General features: G+C 32.1%; 1 long non-coding RNA gene across 1 annotated transcript; it reads left to right on the forward strand.

The window, feature by feature from the left end:
- Positions 1 to 5,105: 5,105 nt before the first annotated feature.
- LOC111033105 lies at positions 5,106 to 23,673 on the forward strand. The gene is made up of 4 exons (XR_002604374.1): positions 5,106 to 5,337; positions 18,935 to 19,125; positions 22,853 to 23,487; positions 23,573 to 23,673. It is a non-coding gene; the product is annotated as an uncharacterized LOC111033105 (long non-coding RNA).
- The last annotated feature ends 347 nt before the right edge of the window (positions 23,674 to 24,020 follow it).

Here is a 24,020-nt window from a genome sequence, read left to right on the forward strand (position 1 = left end):
CCTAATATACTTTTTTTTCATAACAATTTTGTTCATTGCTGTAAATTATTTTATCATTATAATACAAAATTATAATATATGTGTTTAACGCATTTTCATTAAATTGTTTCACCTCAAAAAAAAAAAAAAACTGTTAACTTCTTTTGTACTTTTTATAAATTATTTTTCCAAACTAAAAACACCGTAGTCGGTGCCGCACACAGTCTGAATGTTTGAAAAAGATAAATAATGGATAATTAATTAAAACCGAAAAAATCCGACGACTATACATAGATTTTTCCGACTTGCTTGTACAACAATATTATAGGTTAATGCGGCATACTATGAATGTAATAATATATGTTATTACCGGTCGCTAATTGAATGCGACGAGGGCATTTTTTCTTATTTCTGTACAAAAGCGTGGTCGGATAAAAGTAAAGTAAACCCAATACAGCGGGGAACACTATATCGACTTCCGATTGAAAGAGAAAAAATATTTGATAAGAAACTATCGCCGAGTGAGTGGAAAGGTGGGATGACTTAACGGAGAGAAACGCACAAGTTGGGGTAGAGGAGTGATAGGAGGGGGGTAAGATAGCTATTAATCAATAGACGGACGTCGTTTTGCGGGTCGAGGGGGTGCAGTACTGTGATCGGCTGCAGGCGTCTAGCAGCGTGGGTAGGTATAGTAATATACGTAAAAATCGAAACCATTTTGATAGACAATTTCTTTTAATCATTTATCTTCTTCAGGTGTGCGCGCTCGTGCTCTGGCTTTGGCGTGAGCGTCTCGTCGTCTTCGTCCGATCGACGGAGAAGGCCTGTATCGACATTTCTGCAATACACGACAACGGACGGGCACAGGCATGCAGACTGATATAAGGCTTGGAGGGAAACACATAATTCGAATTGATTTCGTAGTGTACTTGTGACCGGCACGAACACATATATTGTTGTACCTGCTTTGGTATAATAATATACATATTGTTCATCCATCATCGGGAATAAGACGAGGAGAGAGAAGATAACAATATAAAGTAACTATTGCATGTCCACAGGGCGTGCTTATCTTGGTATACACGCAAATATCCGACTTCAAAACGTTACAGTTCTGAATACGCTCAATACAACGAAAGCGAGTAAGTCGACTTTGTTTGATTACCCAAAGCAGGAACACCTTTATGCATAGTAATCGCGTCGTTAACAGCTTAGTAATTTTTTATTTCAAATTCGGGTAGACTAAGTATGATAATATAACGAGCGTTTATAAAAACTCTATACATTTTCAAAAGAAATACGTTATATTATTATCAATACCTCTAATCGTGCGCTGATAATAAAATATTACCTATATCACTGAAAAATAGTTGCGTACTGTATTAACGCGGATAAAAACATCCTGCAGTATATTATAATATTATATTACACGTATTACGCATGACTAAGCGATTGGAGCTGTTCATCGCATAAACATAAACATAATAATAATAATAACGCGTATGTACACCAGGGTGGTATATATATTTTATCAGCATAATATGTAATGCCCGAGGCACAAGATCGTTTCTACTCGGAATTTTACGTATTATTTTAATAATATAATAATATACCGATATATATATATATATATATAGGTGAATCGTCGTCATTTTTTATATACTTGGATGGGTTCGGGCTCCTGGGCTTCGGTAGTCGCCATCGATTCGGATGATGCCGGAGATCTCTCTTATATATATAATATCATCCTCGTTCGACTTAAAATCAATTACTATTGGCTATGTACATATATTTTATAATGGATGCGACGCGTATATATTATTATTATAATACGCCTGCAGCAGTATAGTCGCGCGTCAATACCTTTTTTTCGACTCCTCCTCCCCACCCCCTCCCACCAAAAATCTCACCCCCCGTGTTATATCCTCAAGTGTGTGTGTGTGTGTGTACGTCTCGTCTCTCCGTCTCTCTCTTTATTCATTTTTTTCCCCCGTTTTACATATTATGTAAATACAATTCAGCCTGGGCCACTCGCATATGTGTGTGCATGCGTAAACCGTCTATTCATGTAATAATATATCGGCAGGAATTAGATACAAAACTATCTTTTCTCGGTCCCACTCGTCGTGTGACTGCAACTGACGAGTAGTGATATCTTAGACAATATTTGTGTTCTGCAAAACCGTTTTGACGAAGAGTGGTGGTGGTGGGGGTGACTGTCCAAACGGAAATGATGACGTGTGCCTTCTTTCAGACCTGGGCGGGTGGTTATGCTTTTACGTGGAGGCGATCGACAACGGAGATTTCCTCTTTGTCGACGGCACTATAGTGTTCGTTTTTATGACAAGGTTGGAGAGGGGAGAGGATATTCAAGGAATCGTGAAGGGTATTCATTCCTATACCACATCCCTTAATTATGTTTACGTGCCTAGTTTATAGCTGCTTACAAAATTACAAAAACATTAATTATAGTAGGTATCTTATAATGAATTTTCGACCTTGGCGTTATTATAATAATTAACCGGGACTCGATTGATCAATAGGCTAATCAAGCACCATAATATTTAACTATTATAGGTAATTACTTAATTACCAAACTAAAAGAAAATTGATGAAAGAGCCATTCTGCTTTAAATATTTGAATATTATTAACCAAGTTTTCCATAACTGAAAAATAGAATATACACATTGTTATCTCTTGTTCCCTGGTGAATAAGTTAAACATATTATTTTGTACTAGCACAAATTTTAAATTATTTAAGTCAAATGCACTTTAAAAAAATAGGTCTTGATGAGGAGCCTATTTTTGAGCCATTGATTGTGTGTATATATATATATATAGTCTGTCTGACTTTGTCAATAGAACATGAGTCTTCAAATTGCTTTAAAAATTTTATAGTGTCTGCTGATCTGTACTTATGATAGTGTAATATTGATGCATGTGCCCACATATTCAATTTCAAATAATATCGTTTGCTGATTATACAACAGAATTTGTTTTATATAGGTACATCCATATTATAAGAGCAATACGCTCAAGTAGCATTTTACATTTGTGAATTTTAAGTGATTGTTAACTCTCGCACTAATATTCAATAACTTATAAAGCATAGACATACCGTGTTTAGTTATTTGCCTATACTCCAAATGTTGTGCTCCAATATTGCTACCATTTTCTTTATGAATTTCTTTACATTTTTCTATGTAAAATGACTCAATTTTTTAAATAGTATTTTTATACTTGGCATAAAATATGCAAAGTATATTTTATATATTATATTTACTTGTCCGAAAATATCAATTCACAAATATCGAACATTTAACGATCGGCAGCATAATATAATATTTAATTGTTTATGAGCACTTAAAGTTAAGTAGTGGCAGCTATATGTTAAATATAACTCACGTACAGCGATTTCTGTTCCTCTGGATATGCAGATAAACAATATTTTTTACACATACCCGTAATATGATATTGATTCAATATTACTCCACATTTAAACACTAAGATTCTTATGTTAGGTTAAGTTAGTTAGTTAGTAAGTATTCTTAGGTCAACGTTTAGAAAAAAGTAGGATTGATTAATCAAAAATCATCAATTTGTCTAGTAAATGTTATTATTATAAAACTCAGGCATATTAAAACTTTTCATGTTTTTGGTTTTTATAACAACAATAGAAAAGTCGAATCGAAATCATTGATCAATTTACATTTTATTTTATTCTATCAGATGATTTTAAGTGATTTTTAAAAACTGGCTGAGTACCTGTTATAATTACCTACTAGACTCTGTATTATATTACGAGTGTATCTGTTTTATGTATTTTGTAAAACCACACATAAATAATTTGTATCCTACATTCATTTTATGAACTCAGAAACTACTTTTCAAAAAGAAAAATCATCTGCTTATCAATTTTAAGATTTACTGCGAAAAAAATGATTGTTTAAAAAAAAAAATTAAGTTATAGGACACTCCTCAAATTTTACAAAAAGTCCGAGATTGTAAAAATATCGAGGCACTGAATTATCCTTAAAAATTTAAAAAGGTAGGAGTTAATTGAAAAATATATTTAATTATTATTGAGTTTGTTGGACACTGAGCGTGTGTGACGAACCACTCTGTATATACCTGCAGCCGTGAGACGTACAATATTGATAATCGTCAACGTTTTTGCAAAGTGCCTACCTACTTCGATTTTTAATCGTGCATATATATTCTTGGCGTTTGAGAACCTTTTTTTAATAAATCAAATTTCACCATTCTGAAAACTTCGGAAACATAATTTACGTTCAAACTTGATCGAATCAACTATGTAGGTACACACATATATATTATTAGGCTAAGCGGAATTGTTTTCACCGTTTCGATAGAACTGTCTATTATAAAAAATACATTACCACGGCGTAGGTAGGTATAGTACATCGTCTTATTTACCCTGCGTGTTCAGAATCGTTCACCCCTTCAGCCGCAAAGCAAACATCGATAATATTACTCTGGTTTCGCGCTGTCCGTAATGTAGGTTAAGTTAGGGGAGCTGCAGAGATTCTTCGAAAATGTCTATTAATACATATTTTTTTTAAATCCTGCACAACAATAGTAGTATACATTTAACTAATGAAATCCTATCGGATCATTTAGTATAATAATATCACGTATCCCCCGCATGCATCCCGCAATAGCGATCATAACATAATACGATTTCGTTATAAAATATATATGGAGTAGTTATATTTATACATATATTGTGTATGTAGTCGATTGGCTGATTTCCAACCTAGTATCATCGTGTACACGGTAATTTATGAGAGCACTGCGTGGGGAAACGAATTTCGAATTTTGTAAAAATTCCAATATCTGGATTCGAGTTTCCGGTTTGAGGTTAATCCAGATTATGCAAATTTTTGGATAACTAAGCGTATATATGATATAATATAATACATATAATGTAATGCTACATTGCATTATACACATTAATTCTCTTCGCTAATTTATGCGTGTACGATACCTCTGCGCGTCGAAGATCATCGCTTATTATGATTATTATTTAGAACATTCTATTGGTAGGTATAGGTAATACCTATAATAATAAGGTTAGTGACGCATGTGAAAGAGTTATTAGAAAACCATTAAAGAGCTGCGGAAAATATACTTTGCTATAATTAAAAATATACATTTTTTACAGATCATCGTAACATAATATATTGAAACACAATAATTTACCAACAAAATATTTGAATAATATTTTTCTGTTTTGCTCACAAGGATAGGTTAGTGGATTGAAGTGGCGAAGGCTGTGCTCTGTATAGCTACTTTTCGGCCATTACCTGAGTATACAATACTGTTGCAGGAATAATGTGAGTACATATTTGTGTATTATATTTGTATTATAATAGGGACGCCATGACAAGGACCTCGTCGAGCTCAACCCTAAACCCTGCAGTACCTACTACTGTGGTGGCACAAATAGGGGTGGCTCGGGTGAGCCTACCGTCAACCGAAAAATCTTAACAAGTCTCCTAAAACAATATTATACACTGGCCATGCAATGTATATTGTCTGTATTATAACTCTACTACATACTTAATACGTTATGTTATTTTCGGCTGGTATTCTCTCAGCCCTAATCCTCCTCCTCGCAATAATATGTGGTGTCGGTATCGCAATATATGAATATTATAATAATATGATAACGACTACAATAATATTACGTATTCGTTTCTCAGCGATTGGCCGGTGTCCAACCCGGAGTATCATCGTGGGCGCAATAATTCGTGCGTCGCGCCCGTGCTGTGTTTATTATATAGAACGCCGACGATGGCTCTCCTCTTTCGATATATACCGGAAATCCCGTATAACACTATACTACTGTTATTATTATTATTGTTGTTGTGTCGTTCTCGTTACAACCTACCTCCTCTCCCCCGAACGTAGCGCGCTGGAGGGTTCTGTCGGTACACACCACACACACATACACACATACATTTATACCACCTATTTAGGTAGGTACACCCACTGCACGTCACGCTCGACCCTTGACGTTTCCAGCCCAACAAATCAGGCACCCGGCCAACCAGTGATATATACATATATACGTAGTTCGTAATACAATATAATATTATAATAATATCATGAGAGATAATGATGATATATACATAAGTTTGTAATGATTTAGCGATCAGCGACCTAGCTCCTCGGTATACAGTGAGACCCGTCGATGTGTCCTCTTTATATTGCAGTATTATATATTATTATTATTATTATTATTATTATTATTATTATTATAGTGTCAGGAGATGCACCTTCATTACTATTATTATGAACGCGTTAAGGAGCCAGTAGGAGGTACCTAGTAGATCGTTTCCGGCGGTGTAATCCGAATGGATGTCGAATTTAAATCTCCACCGCGGGACGGTTATTATTTTTTTTAACGCATTTTTGCGCACGCGTTAGAGTCCGAAACAATGTACGAACATACAGTAACATCAGTGATATCGATGTTCAATAATATTATGTATTGTTATTGACAATTTTGAAATCTGCCTGTATCCGGATTGGTTGCTGTAGGGGCGGCTTTCGCACAACACCATATTATCATCTACGTTTGTACGACAGTAACATATTTTTATTATACTCTCGTTAAGTCTAATCCTCACAGGTTTCATCGTCAATTTAGATATGCTATAATTTCTGCAACTCCTTAAGTTCACCATGTTTGTCCGTTGAAATAACTTCTGGAAATCTACTTTTCAGAGGCTATATAATACATTTTTATATGCCTTACGTTTTGCTTCATTACACTTGATGTTAATCGATAAAATAGTATGAAATTATTTTATTAAAAATATACACATATTGGCTGATGATAATTCTTTATAGTTTTAGGATCAAATTTTCATTATTCGTTGCATATAATAAAAAAATCTTGCAAAAAATTATAAAATATTTAAGTACGCGTGCCACAAAATGGTCAAAATAAAACTGGAAACGTCGGTATTTTTTTTTTGCACTTAAACAATTCACAGAAGTTAACTCGAGCCTATAAACATTGTGTCACGAAAATACCATAGTAATAATATTATTATTGTTACTAGGTACTATAATAAAGCTTAGGTAACAAAAATAAAGTAGTGAGAGTAAGAGATTATTATAGTTTAGCCTTAGGCTTTGTGTGTATTTTATAATATAAATGATTCGTATGCACCTGTTTAAATATTTTCCTTTTTTTTTTTGTTTATTAAACTAATTGTTTGAGTCATTTAAGTTTTGGTCGTGCTATATTATATTATACAGGACGCTATTGTTATGTTTGCATTCAAGGAAAACAGAAAAAAGTTGAGTTGTTGAGTCTTAATATAATATAAATATTATTTTAAGAAGATTTCAATTGAGTTCGAGATATCGACGTTAGACATTTATTAATAAGAATCTACTTTACTATGTAATATAATAATATAATACGACAAAGCCGTTCATGAATATCTAGGTGGTACATACTTTCAATAGGATATATCAGAAACTATAGGTAAACTTATTTAAGTTTCAATACTTTATATAGTTCTATTGTTACACAGCGTCCATTTAGAAATCCCTTCTCCAAAAACGGTAGGTTCTAAAATTTTTTTAAATAGTTTTTTATTACCCAAGCTCCCGAAAAAGGATAGTATACTCCAACACAGTAAAATATTTGGGCGTTTGAAAAAATATGTTTTTTTGTAAGGAAAATTATTTTTATTTTTTTGTTTGCTTAACGTTTATGTTTATAAACCGGAATTAGAAAGAGTAGTTTTTAAATAATTAAACAATAAAGTTCATAAATTATTACACCCAGGATAATAACTGTCCATGATATTATGCTCAAAGACATGGAGACCATTATGATAATTTTAAAATTTTAGTTCACAAATTATTATTTTAGATAATATAAGTAAAAAATGTCTGAGTATAATATAAACTAGACAAAGTGTTAAGCATATCTAATGTTAAATATATAATATAAAATCACTTGTCCTGACTGACTGGCTGATTCATTTAATCATCTAACCGGAATCGCCAAATCTATGGGAAAGACATTTGGTCAGAAGTATCGTTTTATTACGTAAAGACTCATTAAGATAGGATTTTCTAAAATTCACATTTTAAAGACATCCACAAACAGCGATTTTGGTATTCATGGTGTAAATTAGTATTTTTTTGGTATCTAAATAATTTAAATTGATTGTGCGGAGCTGATTAGGTAAAAGCGTGCATTAAATCTTCTCGTTTGTATCTTATACATTTTCAATGTATATTTGTAGTTCATAAATTATACTCAAAAATGACTCAATTAATTTGGTCGAAGATTTCAGATATTGTTTTTTGAGGATACCAAAAAAGTTTGTAAAATAATTTTAAAAATATGCCAAGTACTAACACGAATCCATCCTCAATTTTTGGTAGCCCATCTAGGTTGAATTGTTTTACAAAGCTAGATACACGTACGCCGATTGCGCATGAACTTTGACGTTGACTTGACGGTTTTTCGTCAATCGGTTCAGATAGATCCCCAGAAGCGTCGAGTGAAGCAGGTTATTCAACTAATCTAATTGAATATATTACGTATATTTGATGTCAAATCGTACATATTATAATTAATAATTATAATATGCACGATATAATTATTAATTATATAACATAATAACTATAAAACTAATCGTTCAATTTACAAATAAGATGTATCATTTCACATTTTGAAAAAAAAAAAATATTTTTTTAAAAATTTAGTTTTTATTTGAAGAAAAGAATTTTGTAATTTCTTAAAGTATATGAAAACTCTGTTATAGATATTCAGTATCTGTTTATGATGTAATATGATCTTTAATACATGCACTTAGAATTCCGAGAAATTAGAATTTTAATAAATACATTATTAAAGGATAAAATATGTGTGAGCATGTTTGACGAGTACTTAACTTTGCTAATTATTATACATGGTGGTTATTACATTCTATATATCACATACCCTAAGCATTAAATACAGATTGTCAACAATAGCTAGTTAATGGGTGTACTCCAAAACTTACGTGCGTACAAAACAATTCAATTTTAGGCTTTTTCTTCGTTAATCCTCTTACTAAATTATACACATTAATACTATGCTTAAATTGATTTTATATAACTAATATGTAATATTAGCTTTAAGCTTGTGGAAGTCAAACTCTTTTTTTATTTTTATTTTATTTTTTTAAATTTAAGTGATTGATAAAACGATGGTACAATTTGAGAGCATTCATGTATAAAATATAACGTTAATTAATCTGTATTCATCGAACTTAAAAATATTTTACTACGTCCAATAGTTTTTAAATACACATTTTTATTTAAAAAAAACCTCAATATTACAGCTTATCTCTATAGGAACAAAATTATCCGACTAATAAAAATAATATAATAACGAATGGAATATTATATAATTTGCTTTCAATTAAAAATTAATATTTAAAATACGCCATTACCATTCATAATTGTTTAGTTTTTAAAGTTGTCTTAACTATATAATATGTACTTACATTGAAAAATTTACATAATATGTGCATGCACAAAACTAACAAACATACAAAATTAAACCAAATGGATAGTCACGTATAGTCGTATAGGGTATTTCAAGTTCTAAAATATACTTTAGATTTCAGTTCATCCATCACCCATCATATACCCACCGATGTATCTTACCGTAAATAGAAAAATATCATAGACGCAATTAGGTGTGAGTTTCGACAAACATCGCGAGAGTATAATTACCATCACCATTATTATTATTATATTATTGTCCCCATAATAATAATTATCATTATGGTTATTAGTAGAGTTAAGATGTTGATGACCTAAAAAACACAAAAAAATGCAAAAATGCCCTAAAAAGTTCAAAAAATTAACCTTAAAAATGATCTAAAAAACTAATTAAGTGGGTGAAAAAAATGTATTTATAAATAATAATTGATATTAGAGATATGGGGTGGGATAATGGTTGTTAAAGTAATTAAAAACCTGGATTATAAATTATAATATTAATAAACAATAATATACATTTACATTTACATTTTAAGCATTACATACAATTATTAAAAATAAATTAAACTTGGGTTTAACACTCACACTAATCTAAAATTAGAAAAGTATGCCCCATATTATACAAAAACTACAAAATATGACCTGTCAATAAGACAGGGTCTTTTTACCTAATATTGGATGGAATCGACGTGAGTCGGGTTACGCTTTCTGATGAGAACGAACGTGTCGTAAAACTTGTTACCTCCGATGCGTCTGGTAACATTAGCTATGCATGATTATGTAATACCTATCTACTAAAAGCTATATTATTTGACTAATCATAATAGTATAATATAATAACGATATGAATATACGATAAAGGTACCTATTAAAATATAAATAATAACAACAACGGTGGTTAGAACGCGGTATAATATAGGTAGTTATACCTGCGTTAGTCTCGACATATCGAATAACCGAACACTCGATATTATTATAATATTACTATGTACCTTTGCTCATATGTATGTATATTTTTTCTAGGTCACCGGAATAACGTGGGGTGTTACATTTGTGTTCAACGCCATTTAATTAAAATTAAATAAGGTAGCACTGAAGCTTTAGCAGCTGCTCTTGACTAACCTACCCTAACCCTTATTAACGTTACAAAAAAATTGATGTTATCGATACGCTTTTCACTCTCACTGACACGAAATCGTTTTTAGAGCTTTTGCGGAAAATGTTGAGACACCGTGCATTATATTTTATTGTGATTGTCTAGACATTAAAACTTTGATATATTATCTTGAGCCGTGACATTGATATTATTATCTCCGTGATTATGATAATCTAATAGTACTATGTAATTGTAGTCACTGATTATAACCTCTAAAAGGATAATATGTTACAACTTACAACATATAGAATGAAAAGTGATAAGTGGTGAAACGCATATTATATAAATACTATTCTTCAGATACATACTAGTATAATATACTACCTGCTTTAATTCATCACCAGTTTTGGGATTTTATAGCATTTGCATATTTCTAATGAGATGCTTAGAAAATAGCAGGGTAAGCTAAAAATGTGTTTTATGATACAGAGAAAACAAATTAAAAATTGTATTTTGCTTTTTTTTTGCATATTTTACGATTTTTTGGGACTTTTTTACATTTTTACCTGTTTTTGAATCAAAATCTGTCATATTTTATGAAATTATATTTTAGTAAACGTGTTTTTAGACTTTTGTCAATCGAATTATCAAATAAATTGTAAATGTACCTATAGATTAAGCGTTTAGACCGATTTCGGTGATGCAACGCCGTACAGCGATTATATACATATAGGTATAATATAATACTAAGATAATTTTGTATAAGGTAGGCATTTGGCTCTAATTTTTGTTATCTGCTGATTTTGTTGGGTTTTTTTATCGATTTCTACTGCGATTATTAATCGCAGATTATCAACAGTGTATAGTCAATTCATTTTATACAGTCGTCTCGTGTGCCCGTACTCGCGTGTTACGTTGTATTTTCGCATTTTGGTTTAACGTGTAGTAACCTTGTTTTAAAATACCGAAAGATAAATCATCTCTTTCGGGTGAACTCAATAATGTTGTATCCGAGTTCGGCGAAGAAGTGTTTATTAAGGTAGACGACAATGTATTACTTTGTCAATTATGTGAGTGTAAAGTGAACAGTGAACTTGCCGCCAGAACCAGTTATTACAAGTTTGAGAACCTGGATTAATGCAGCCAATGCAGCTACCTATTATTGAGAGAATATACAAGCTGTTCGTCATATTATTGGATTACTCGACTAAGATGATGTGATTAGTATTCAAAAAGCAAAAAAAAATGTTTAGACAAACCTAATCTTGAAAATAACTTAGCATACATTAAATCAAATTTTTCTATTTTATCTGTAGCCATTGATAAATTGCAAGCAAAAAGTCGGTTCTTAGCCACATCATTAAATATTATTGAAAATATCGAAGAAACACTGAAAACACTAAATGGTAAACATGGTAAACCTATATATCTCAAATTAAAATAGCGGTTTGTCTAAATTAAAACATATTTTAAATATCTTGGATGGTGAAGAAAATACAAATATTGGTGAATTACTTGGTGAACTTACATGTAGCGATATTGTATATTTCAAATACGCAACAGCTACCAATAACCAATTGTATCAGACGACGTCGAACGTTCATTTTCGACGTACAAGACTTTGTTGGCAGACAATCGCCGTAAATTCAAATTCGATAATCTGGACAAGCATTTAATAATTCAATGTAGCACTCAAGGTAAACATTTTAAATTGCTTACTTTTCATTTAAATTTTTTTTTAATTAATTGGGTAATTTTTTACAGCCCTTCAGGATTCTGACCAGAGTGACTAAACTACGTATACAATTTCAAATTTGTAAGTGATTATTGATTAATTAATAAATTTACTTTTTTTTCGTATTTTGTTGTTTTCATTGCATATTTTTAACACATATTTAGTTAAGGTCATATTACAGCGCATATTTACGCAATTTTAAGTGCTATGAAATCCCAACCCTGTTCATCACAAAATATGATCATTAATTATGTATAGTTTTAAGTCAAGTCGGTTTAGGTATATCAGTATATTATCGTATACGTATACTTTGTATATCTTTTCTGCATACGAAAAGCATTTTAACTAAATTTTAACTAGATTTTGACAATGTCTAACAATAGTCCGGACTATCAATTATCACGAATAGTATTGAAATGTACATTGTTTATAATATTATCTATGCTGATTGTCATTGTAATCACCGTCTAGTCGGTGGATCATATTATGTGATAACACAGGAGGATTGGTGTTAAGTGATAAAATCCATATAGGTACTATTATTTCGATACATAATACCTACTTAAATTCATCAGAAAAGAACGTTACCGATATATATTACCGTTATCTATATAATACATTATTCGTCGTATTCGATATTTTAAACATCAATAATAATATCAAGTTGGTAATAATTAATAATATAAAATTATTATTCGGGTAGTTTCAAAAACGATTTCTGTGAAAATCGTTACATCATCTCCGACCGTGACAATCGAATGAACAACGTTTATAAGCGTATTAAAAAAAAAATGTATAATATCTGCTATAAATATATTATTTGTAGAGTAGCTGATTTTGTTATTTAATTACTTTTCTGTACAAGTTTTTTTATCGACAAATCGAGATATATATATATATTTATTACAAAATTTAATAATAATCTTGATACAGTATATCGTTACAGTCGATCGCTCGTGATTTGTATTCATTATTTTTTATATATTACTTGCAATCGTCGGATCACTGATATTTTTTTAGTGCTATTTTATTAATACATTATTTTTATTAAAAACAATTATTGTTAGTATAAATTGTTGTTAGGATTAAACTGTAGCACTGTTTCTGTTGAATGATTTTATTAGCGTGTGCGCACTTTAAAAAGATTACATAGTATTTTCGATATTAAAAAATTAAATAATACTTATGATATAATGATATTTATTTATTTATTTATAAAAATATAAGTTTAAAAAAAATATTTCAAATTATTTTTTAAACTTAAGTTATGCTTTTGTTCAAGTTTTGATTATTGGAATTTAAATTATAAATGGCGGTTTATTGAAATTAAGAAACAAATATGTTTACACCATAGGATGGCCAATAGTTGTAGTAGGATACTAGGATGTACAAGTATTTGGAAAAATAGAGTCGTTAAGCATATTATTTAAAGTTAGCATTTGATAAAATTCATATGGTTGCATGTTAATTAATGTAGGGAATATGAAGATTAAAGAACATTAAACTTCTTATGATTATTATTATAATATCACATAACACAGCTGATGATTTATACACTTTACGAAATTGTATAGGTTTTCAACGAATTTTGTTTTTCTAGTCGAAAGAATCGCCTTGTACCTGCGTTTACAAAATATTAGTATATATTATTAAAAATCGAACCAATATAGTACCAATACATATAACAATCACATACTTCTACGCTCTATTATCACAACAATGGGCCGGTAAATGTTCATTTTATTTCATCATATTTCTCTCTCTATCTCACCGTCTCCGGCTTTATGTATATATACATACATCCGAACACTTTCCGATCGAATGGATCAGGATTTCCCAAACAACCCGCAGAGATCTGCAGGGCATACACACACCCACATGTATGGGTGTATACACGTGTAAAAAATCGCTTACCCGCCGTTTTTTCGTGGCCGTCTGTCGGTAAAGTCATTATTTACTTCCGGCCATTTCGACAATAATTCGCCGACTCTTTGAACTAGAAAGTTGGTTTTGTTACATGGATGAGCCCACGTAACGGTCTAACCGAAATATCGAACAAAATACACACACACACACACACACACACACACACACTCATATATATATATATTATGATTATATATATAAATATAATTTATATATATGTATAGGTATGTGTGTCTCGTATAATATATCGCGTTGTATAGCCATTGAATGGGATACCGTATTACCTATTGGGGGAAAAAAAATAAATAAACCGCTCTGGAAATAAGACTCTTTTTAAATCTAATTGTGTGTCGGAGAAACTTGGGAGTGAATATCAGCTCCCCCGGCCCGAACATTGCGAGCGAGGGTATAAACACAACGGCTCGTGTCCACTTTTAACGTTTTCGCGTGCAATATTTTTTTTTTTTTTTGCAATAATACATCAATCCGCAGGTGAACCGAATATCCTGCAGTGTACCATCAATGATAGTATGTGCATCCCTCAAACGAATACGTCTTTCATTCTATCATTTCCCTTCGCCGCACCGTGCCCCAGTCAGTATTGTTGTTTGCACGACAATCGATATGGTTCCACCACTTGTACTTCAACCACATAGTCTTTATATACTTTCTGGGAACTGCTAGTTTTTTACGGACCTGTCATTGCGGACCAATTCGGTACGGTCCGCCATGTATGTGTATGTAATCTCGTATGTTATCTATTAAGGTACATGTGGGTATATACTATATTACAATAATAACGTATTATCGTATACTGTTGTTCTCGTTTACGAAGAACACTCTAAGTCCATAAATTGTTTTTTCGCGGGATTCATAATATCGAATACAAATAAAATACAGGATAAAAATAATAACATGCTATATAGTCGATTAAGTTAAATTGAATTCTAAGCAAATAATAATAAGTACATCCGGGTTCAACCAGAAAACATATTTTTAAACTTTGTATAATTTAAATGTACGTACAGTTACGCCAGTGTCGTAGCCAGGATTTTAATTGTTGAAGAGGGGGACTGATAATGTGGTTTAACTATAGGGTTTCTCATAAATTTACGATACCTTTTTTTTAGATTTTGGTTCCTTTACAGTTACACAAATGTATATTTGCAGTAACTTTCATTGTTCACAGAAATTTTTTTTTAATTTTCTTAAATTTCAGAAGGAGGAGGGCACACCCCGCATTCTTCTTAACTGCGAAACAAACCTACTTTATTTTGCTTTTTTATTCTTCGACTACCGTGATTAAATACTTTTCGGAAACAGTTTTTAAGATCGTAAAATTTGTTGGGACACCGAGTGTAACTATAGAGTGGTTGCAGAATATTTTTACAGTTTTTTAAAAATCTACATAAAAAAACCTTCCATGATCTTTGTTCATTTTATGCCATTTAGTATTGTATTGGTCTTGTATATATTTTGCATTGGTTATATTATGATAAACTCGAATTAATGTGGTAACACGCATAAACAAAGTTGGTTTTTTTGTTACTATTATTCGTACGAAATAATACAATAAAATAAATATAATAATAATATAATATTGCGTAATCGTAAGGGACAGACGACTACGGACTACATCTCAGAAAATTAGCGTAATCGGTACAGTGGAATTTGACAAAAAGCTATGAGTTTTATTATTATTAGGTATACGCAATAGAGTTATTATTTTAATTATGTATTGGGGTAACTGTCCATGACTATCCACCACCGTTGCAAAAAAAAGTGCTTATTATTAATAATATTTTTGGTTTTTCCCAAATTTTTTTAGTGTATGGTAGTGTTGTACCCCTGTAACATATTATGTAACACGGCGCAGTGAATAGGCTATCTGGGAACACCAGTTTTGTCTGGTCGTTTTGTGCTTTATATAATATAGTTGGCTAAAATTAAACTTCAAAGTATAATAATTAAAGTGGAGCGTGTAAGTGTTTGAGTAATAAGGTGGAATTATTATAATACTATGTATATCGTATGTGTACAATATTATATTTATAATGGACTGAACTCAATTTTAGATGTTTTCATTTTTAATTTCAATCCGATGACAATAATTAGGTTAATATTATGTTTGAACTCTGTTACTCTGAGTCTTATAGGTATCTATCGGTGTGAAAAGAACATTTATGAAATTTGGTTTTTAACGAAAAAAATTATAATTGCAATTTATAAATACTAAACATTTTTTTTTTTATTAATAAAAATTTTTTTGAGCTTTTAACACCTAATAATATTATAATTTATTTTATAGTATTGCAGTTCGCCGCGCACGGAGTCGATTGGAAATTATTTGATCATAGTCTTATAATAACATTATAGACTGCTATTATTATTTTCGGGAAAAAAACAATCACCGATAGATAATATTGTCACAAATTATTTTTAAAAAATTCGATTATGTGAACTCTTGTGCGAATGCTAAAATACGCACAGATACTTCTGAACCCGAAACATTAACTAAATCGAGCTGTCACAAAGCGTTTCCGTATTTCATCGGTTGTCATCGCACATCGCACATCGATCATTTTTATTTTTGGCAGAGAGAGTTGCAATTTATCCACCTGTTATGTAGGAGTATATTTTATTTTTACCTTATACCACTACGTTATTATAATATGTACTTGCAATGTACACGAGGTTTGTCCTATTCGACGAGATAATATCTATTTTTGTGTAAGTCACTCGCGCTATGTTCTATCGTAATAACGAAAAAAGGTCGAAAAACATTGTTCATCCATCTGATGGTATTACTCTATGGGTCGAGGAGCTTCTCAGACACATTTTTCGATTGGTACTCCAAATCTCTTCTGACGAAAAAGTATCGATAATAACACGTTTTGAAATGAAAAAAAAACTACCACTTAGAAAAATGAGTTTAAAAACAGCTGTCTGACCATAGTATTTTATAACATTCTTAAGCCACCCAACGTCTTCTATTGTTCAACTCCGTTCATAATTTTTAATAACGCTTTTTCATTAGTAATTGTTATAATGTCACATCATGTCTCAAATTTGGCGAAAAGACTTGGTTTGTGAGCTTGATTCGGTTCTCACCATTCGATCGGTTGTCGTCTCCCATTTCACGCTAACAACCGACCGTTTCCGTTAAATGTTTAATGTCGGGTTGAATAAACAATCGTCGCCAACCATATTTGATGAACTAATAGTGAGCTAATGGTCGATTAAACAATGGTCTAGTGGATCATATTATAATTGGTCCGTAACATTTTAGTGAACCATTTAATTATTCATTTTTTTTTCATGCAACTCGATATACGCACGTTCGAAATAAATACTATTGTAGTATAATATGGTATAAACGAAATGTATAATGTAGTAGCTTACGAAATTATGTCTCGCTAATTGAAAATAGGACTTCGGTCAAAACGCACACAGATGAATTATATAACGCGAGCGTAAAATCAGCCCTGAGTCTATGTATATTATGCTCACATATATAGGTATATATTTATTTAGAGCAGGGATGATCACGGGAGAGCGGAGTTAAGGCTCAGTTTCGGTTAAACGTTCTAATGGACAAGACGTGTTTGAGGGATTTTACCGACGGCTTTTGTCTCGGAATTCCATGCACGTGCTGGTGTGTGTATGTGTGTGTGTGTGTGTGAACTGTCAATTAAATCCCTAAAATCGTTAATTCCACAGACGTCGACAGTGTATAAATTGGTCGCGAATCGTATTTTGTCACCACAACCCGTCGTTCCGTATCATAGGGTGTAGTGTTCTACTAGATAACTGGTGAGAAAGATGTCATGGTACATCACTATCATGAGATATTTTGTAGGTCAGTGACAATGTACACATATATATTTTTTTAAATTCCTAATGCACTCCCTCCAAGTCACAAGTGAGTTATTTGTCAAAACTTAAAATTTATTTTCTTGATTACTTATATTATGTTCATGTTCATGTACGACGTTAAGTACGGTTGATTGTTTTTAAATCCAACTAAAGACCTAACCTAAACCTAAGAAACGAAAATAGATTTATTATGATCATAGTATCATACTATTATTTTTGAATGTGTTTTATAATATTGATGTTCGAATATTAAATTCACTGTGCTTACCTTAATTGCCTATAATATGTAAATTTCAGTATTTTTTTCAAGATTTGTAAATCAGAACATAAATCTTTTGTATAACTTTATATCTATGAATTATTTTATATTATTTTTAACCACATCATACCGTTATTTATAGGTAGGGTTTCTCGACGATTGTCCGACTAATCAGGTAAATCTCAAATGATTTGGTATCAAAAGAATGACGCCTTGAGAGCCCTACCCTTTCATCACCCTAGAAGAAAGTGTCAACAGTGTGATAATTTTTTTTAAAACTCAAAATTAGTTGTGCCAATCGATTTTTGCTGATGTTCAGGTATAAATGTATAATATAGGTTCACACGAGTAGTTATAATTATGTAAGCCAACAAGTATTTCATCCACAATGAATCTTTTTAAATCGAAATAGTAACAATATGATGATAGTACTAGTTTACAGAAGCCTCGCCAACGATGGTCACCTTTTTTCGGCGTCCAATGTGTATTACATTATTATTTGTTTTTTAATAGGTCCCCTTCAGAAGCACGAGTGCCGTCGATGGGAGACCGGCAGAGCACTTTTGCGCAGGACGTGTAATATAATGCGTGTATGTGGCACATGTTGGAGATGCACGTGGACGGCTAAGCGTGATGACTCATGACAGGTCCGCCATAGCGGACGAGCACGTTAATAAACATTCCATAAACGTTAACTCGCGCTGGTAAGTGAGGCAGAGAGACTGAAAGTTCGAGAGAGAGGGTTCGGGTAGAGATATAGAGAAGGACTTGGCGAGAGGTGGAGATGGGGCTCCCTTCAGACACCTATTTTGTGGCGGTTACCGCCAATACCACGCGCGGTCCCAGAATTCGGTCCATCAATCATGCGCGCGCCGCAGTAACTTTCCGATTACAAGAGATTTACGAGCAATTACACGCACCGCCTCCACCCCTCACCCCCACCACAGGTATGTTGTATCACTCCTCCACTCTCGTCTTTAAGCGCTACCCCCTAACCATTCTGAAAATACTACTCCCTCCGACTCGTCTCTTCGGCCCTCTTGCCCCGTCTTCGTTTGAAACTGTTGGCACGCACAACGCGTAACGATGATAAATGACAACTCGCGGGAGGCGCGCCGGGGTGTAGGGATCGGTTGAAGGCGTCGTCGGTGGTGGTTTCGCGTGGTCGTCTACCTCACATTATCGTATAATAATAATATATTCAATATTATAGTACACGTTTAGTGAGTTTTTCCCCATACTTCAACCCCCCATCCCTTCCATCACAAAGTTGCTTTCAAGAGACCCTATGTTTTTCCTCAGACTCGTCTTTCAGCAGGGATTTGTTGTCTAGTTGGATTTGTGCACTTCATATATGTATTTAGACACTCAGCCTCGAGGAAAGTTTATTTTTGTTTTTATTATCATTACTATAATTTAGGTTGCACGCTCACCGTTCCCAGTAAAGGTCCAATAACTGTGTTTACGACGGTTACAGACGATTTCCGTTACTTCGTCGTAATAATATAACGAAAGTTACTCTGTATAATAAACCCGCGGTTGGTAGTATTTTACGAGACGCACAAAGTAACAAATTCATCTTCGTTATAGTAAAAACTTGCTTGCCTATAAAGTAGACAGCATTATGAATGATGTGCGGTTTCTGTCCCACTCGACGACGGTTCGAGAAGAACAGAATAATAATATAGTGCTGATAATGGTTTTCATTTTTATTGCACGTTTCCGGTAACAATGTGACTAATTATTTGAATTGTCCAATTTTATTCTTCTCTCATCCTCTCACTGACCGCCGAGATCCATCCTGAGGTTCGATCGACTTTCCACCATATTTATTAAATGCACAAAAAACGGTTTTGCCAACCTAGCCAATAAAAAATGTATTGGTTTTACCCATGCGATACCTTTTGTTTCATTTATATATTCTAATATAATACCAACTGGCATCACAATTTATGTAAAAGGTAGATAAAACAAATTAAAGTAATATATATATTTATTAAACATTATCACTTCTATAGATAGTAAATTACATCTGCTGCTTGTAATTTTTGTTTCATCTCTCATTATTATTTACAGTCGATAGTTGTTAATTCAAAAAAAATGTCGGTATTACTGTAAAGTAACGTATTATAGCATGCAAACTCGGCTGTTTTTTTTTCAAAAAACGTGAAAGAAATAAATAAATATGTGTTTCATATGGAGTATATGTTTGTCGTGCTCACAACCTCAAATATTGAATTTATTAAAAACCTTAAGTTTAGGTCGAATATCAAAGAGCGTACATTCGTAATCCACATGGGAAATCAGAATATTGTGGCATTTTCTTGATTTTCTTTTACTATTATTATAGTCAAAGAGTGTCCCGTTTAAAATACCCAGACTGACTTCCCCGCGACTGAGACGTTTAACGGTTTGAGCACATCTCGTATTGGCGTTGATATTATACTTATACACGTATTAAAACACTGATGTAATAATATTACAATTACTCAACGTTTTATCTCAAATAATAACGAATGGTAAGAAGTTTTTAAGTGGTGTATCGTAATATAATATCATTATTATTGCTGCCGTGGAAGTTTTATCGAAATCAAACGCAATGTGCGGGTAAACAAAAGTTGTACAGTATATTATAGTAATAGAAAATTAATCCACAAAAAGAAAGATTATCCGATTTGTCCTAGATTGCATTGTTGTAGATTAAAGTCATCGCTGTGAAACTTCCGACGGTTTGCGCTTATCGAATATGTATATGGGTGAATTAATGTCAAATGCAAAATAATCCTGCGAAAGAGACTCGAGCGTTTATAGTGTAGTACCTGCCTGACTAAGTCCGTGTGCACTGTGCAGTACGACAATGTTAAAATACGATAGGTCAAGTGTGTGTAGTGGGCTTCGTTTTTTTTTTAAATTTTGTTTGTTATTCGTCAGTAGGTACATCAAATTTATTTGATAGTTTAGAGAAAAAATTCCGAAATATAAAAATACTTATTTACAATATATTATTTCGAAATTAAAAATTACTCTTTTGAGATGCCAACCATAAAAGCTGCAACGCATTAATATGGCCATTGATTAAATATATTAAATCATGTATATTTAATCAATGATATGGCTTAACTATATAAAATATTAAGTACCAAAAATATTAAATGTATATTATTTTGACCTCTGGTGTATGGTAATAATTGTCGGCTTTGTCACAACGATGTGATTTTAAACACGTAATAGGTACGACGCACACTCATCAATACGAACACTTCAATGGCACTCCTGCAACTCTTCAATAAATCATATTATACTTTTCGAATTCAAAAAATGTTCTATTTGAACAGCACGTAAACGTGTAAACAAATAATGTATATTATATGGCGTTCATAAACGCGTTGCTGTGTACTTTATATCGAATGAAAAATCCTTCCAAGAAATCCGCCTTTATCTAAACTGTGGAAAAACGAAAAAAATATTATGGTTTTGTAGTTTCGGGCAACCGGAGTCTTAAAGGGGCACAAGCTATTGAATGTCTAACGTTGACATGAGATCGATCGTTTTCCTCTCTTTTAATTTTAAATATCAATCTATGTGACAGTGGACATTAATTATTATAATGATCGCCTGCAGATTTCCCTTCCGGTTTCAAAATTATTTAACGAGACCACAAAGTCTTCTTAATCTCCCGTAATATTTTTGAACGTATAATATTATTATATCATCAGAATAATTAATTATGATTCTAAGTGCAAGCAAAATATATTGTGACATGCGAATTAAGATAGGTAATATTTACCTATAAATTTGTATTTTAATAAGCTTGGGAATAGTCCAGCAAAATTTCCCAAAATCGAATTCTCGGGAATTCACGCATCACAAATATTCATATTCTCATACTAGTGGAAAAATAAAGTTATAAAAAAATCACACTGCTATACAAACAACTTATTTATAGCCTTTGAAGTTCAGACAATTTCAAAAAGCACTTCTTCCAATTGTATGGCATTGATCGCCGAACCTTCAGTTGAGAAGTTTAAACCTACGCGTTATGTCTGCTAAGATTTTTATTATTTTTCGTGGATCACCCGGTAGATCGATCGCTATTTTTTATCCACATAATATTAACAAAACGTAATCTTACATCACCAGCTAGTTCTTAGGTCCTAGCTCTCTCACCTTCTCTATCCGCTTTCCTCACTCTCACTACCTCTGTTTTTCTCTCTCACTCCCCTTTCCACTTCATCTAGTTCACCCTCTCCCACTCTCTTTCTCTTTTTCTCCCTCTCTCTCGCTGTATAATACGGATTACTCAGTGAATGGGATAAAAATAATATTATGATATTTTATACTTCATGAACGTTATGAAAACGACACCCTTTGAAGAAAAAAAACATTCATACATTGTAAATAGATTTTAATTTTTTTAAATTATTGTTTTAGACGTGTCACCGGCAAAAGATCCATGACGAACAAGGAGTTAGGAGACGTAATTTTACGGTGGAAATGAAGAAACTATTATTATTATTATTACTGCTACGGGCGGAAGAAGCTATTTTAGAACGTTCGAATAAACACGACGAACAAATAAGAGTTATTGTGAAACTGTTATTTAAGCACTCGCGGAAGCCCCGTTGCTGCAGTTGTTGTTATATAGTCGTGTATTTATGGAAGTAGAAGATGTTAATCACAAAGGACGAATTAAGTCTAACCGTCGGTTTTAATCATATTGTTAAAAGCGAACAAGCTATGCAAGATAAACTTCTGAAAAATACAATATCGTAATAATATTTATTTCTCGAGGTAGATATAATTATAATATGGTGGATGTACAATAATATCACAATTATTTCAAATAAAAAAAGTAATAAAATATCATCAAGTCTGACGGTTTGTGGAAAACAAATAAGGTCAATTAGTTTTAATTTTTTTGAGTGAAATACAATTTACCAATTAAAAAGAGTAAAAAGAACTGTAACGAAATAATAATACAACGTAAGGTATAAAATTACTCACAGAATATCTGCGGAAATGTAATGTGATCGACTGCTATGAATTGAGCCAATTTGACGAAACAAGTAGGTACTACGTAAGTGTACCATATTAATTTTACCGTCTGTGATATTGTCAAAACTGTAAAATCCCACTTGTGATCGCTTTTAGATCCTATTTGATTGTCGTACTGGTGTGGTGGTGGGGAAAGAGAGAGGGTATTTGGACGAGGCTGTCCTCCCTCCAAGATTGTTTGAAGCAAATTCAGGCTTTTTGAGGTAAATGCGGATGCATGATAATATTAAGTTTATTTTATACATACATACTTATAGTACTTATTAAAAATATATATTACAGTTTTATAAAATACAAAAAGTAAAATTGGAAAGTGACACAGTTTTAAAACCTTATTTAAATATTTGATAACAATATTTATTGTATTTTCAATACAACAATCAATACATGCATAATTTATGTAAAAAATCCTATCCAGATGATAAGTGACTCATTTGGAACATAGTCTAAATATTATATTAAAATGCATCTTTTTTCTTTCTTCGTCCACTTACCTAACACCCAAAAACGACTGGTCTATTTCAAATAAAAGTTTTATTAGTCT

The sequence above is a fragment of the Myzus persicae genome, unplaced genomic scaffold (assembly GCF_001856785.1).
Source record: "Myzus persicae strain clone G006 unplaced genomic scaffold, MPER_G0061.0, whole genome shotgun sequence".
Lineage (NCBI taxonomy): Eukaryota > Metazoa > Arthropoda > Insecta > Hemiptera > Aphididae > Myzus > Myzus persicae.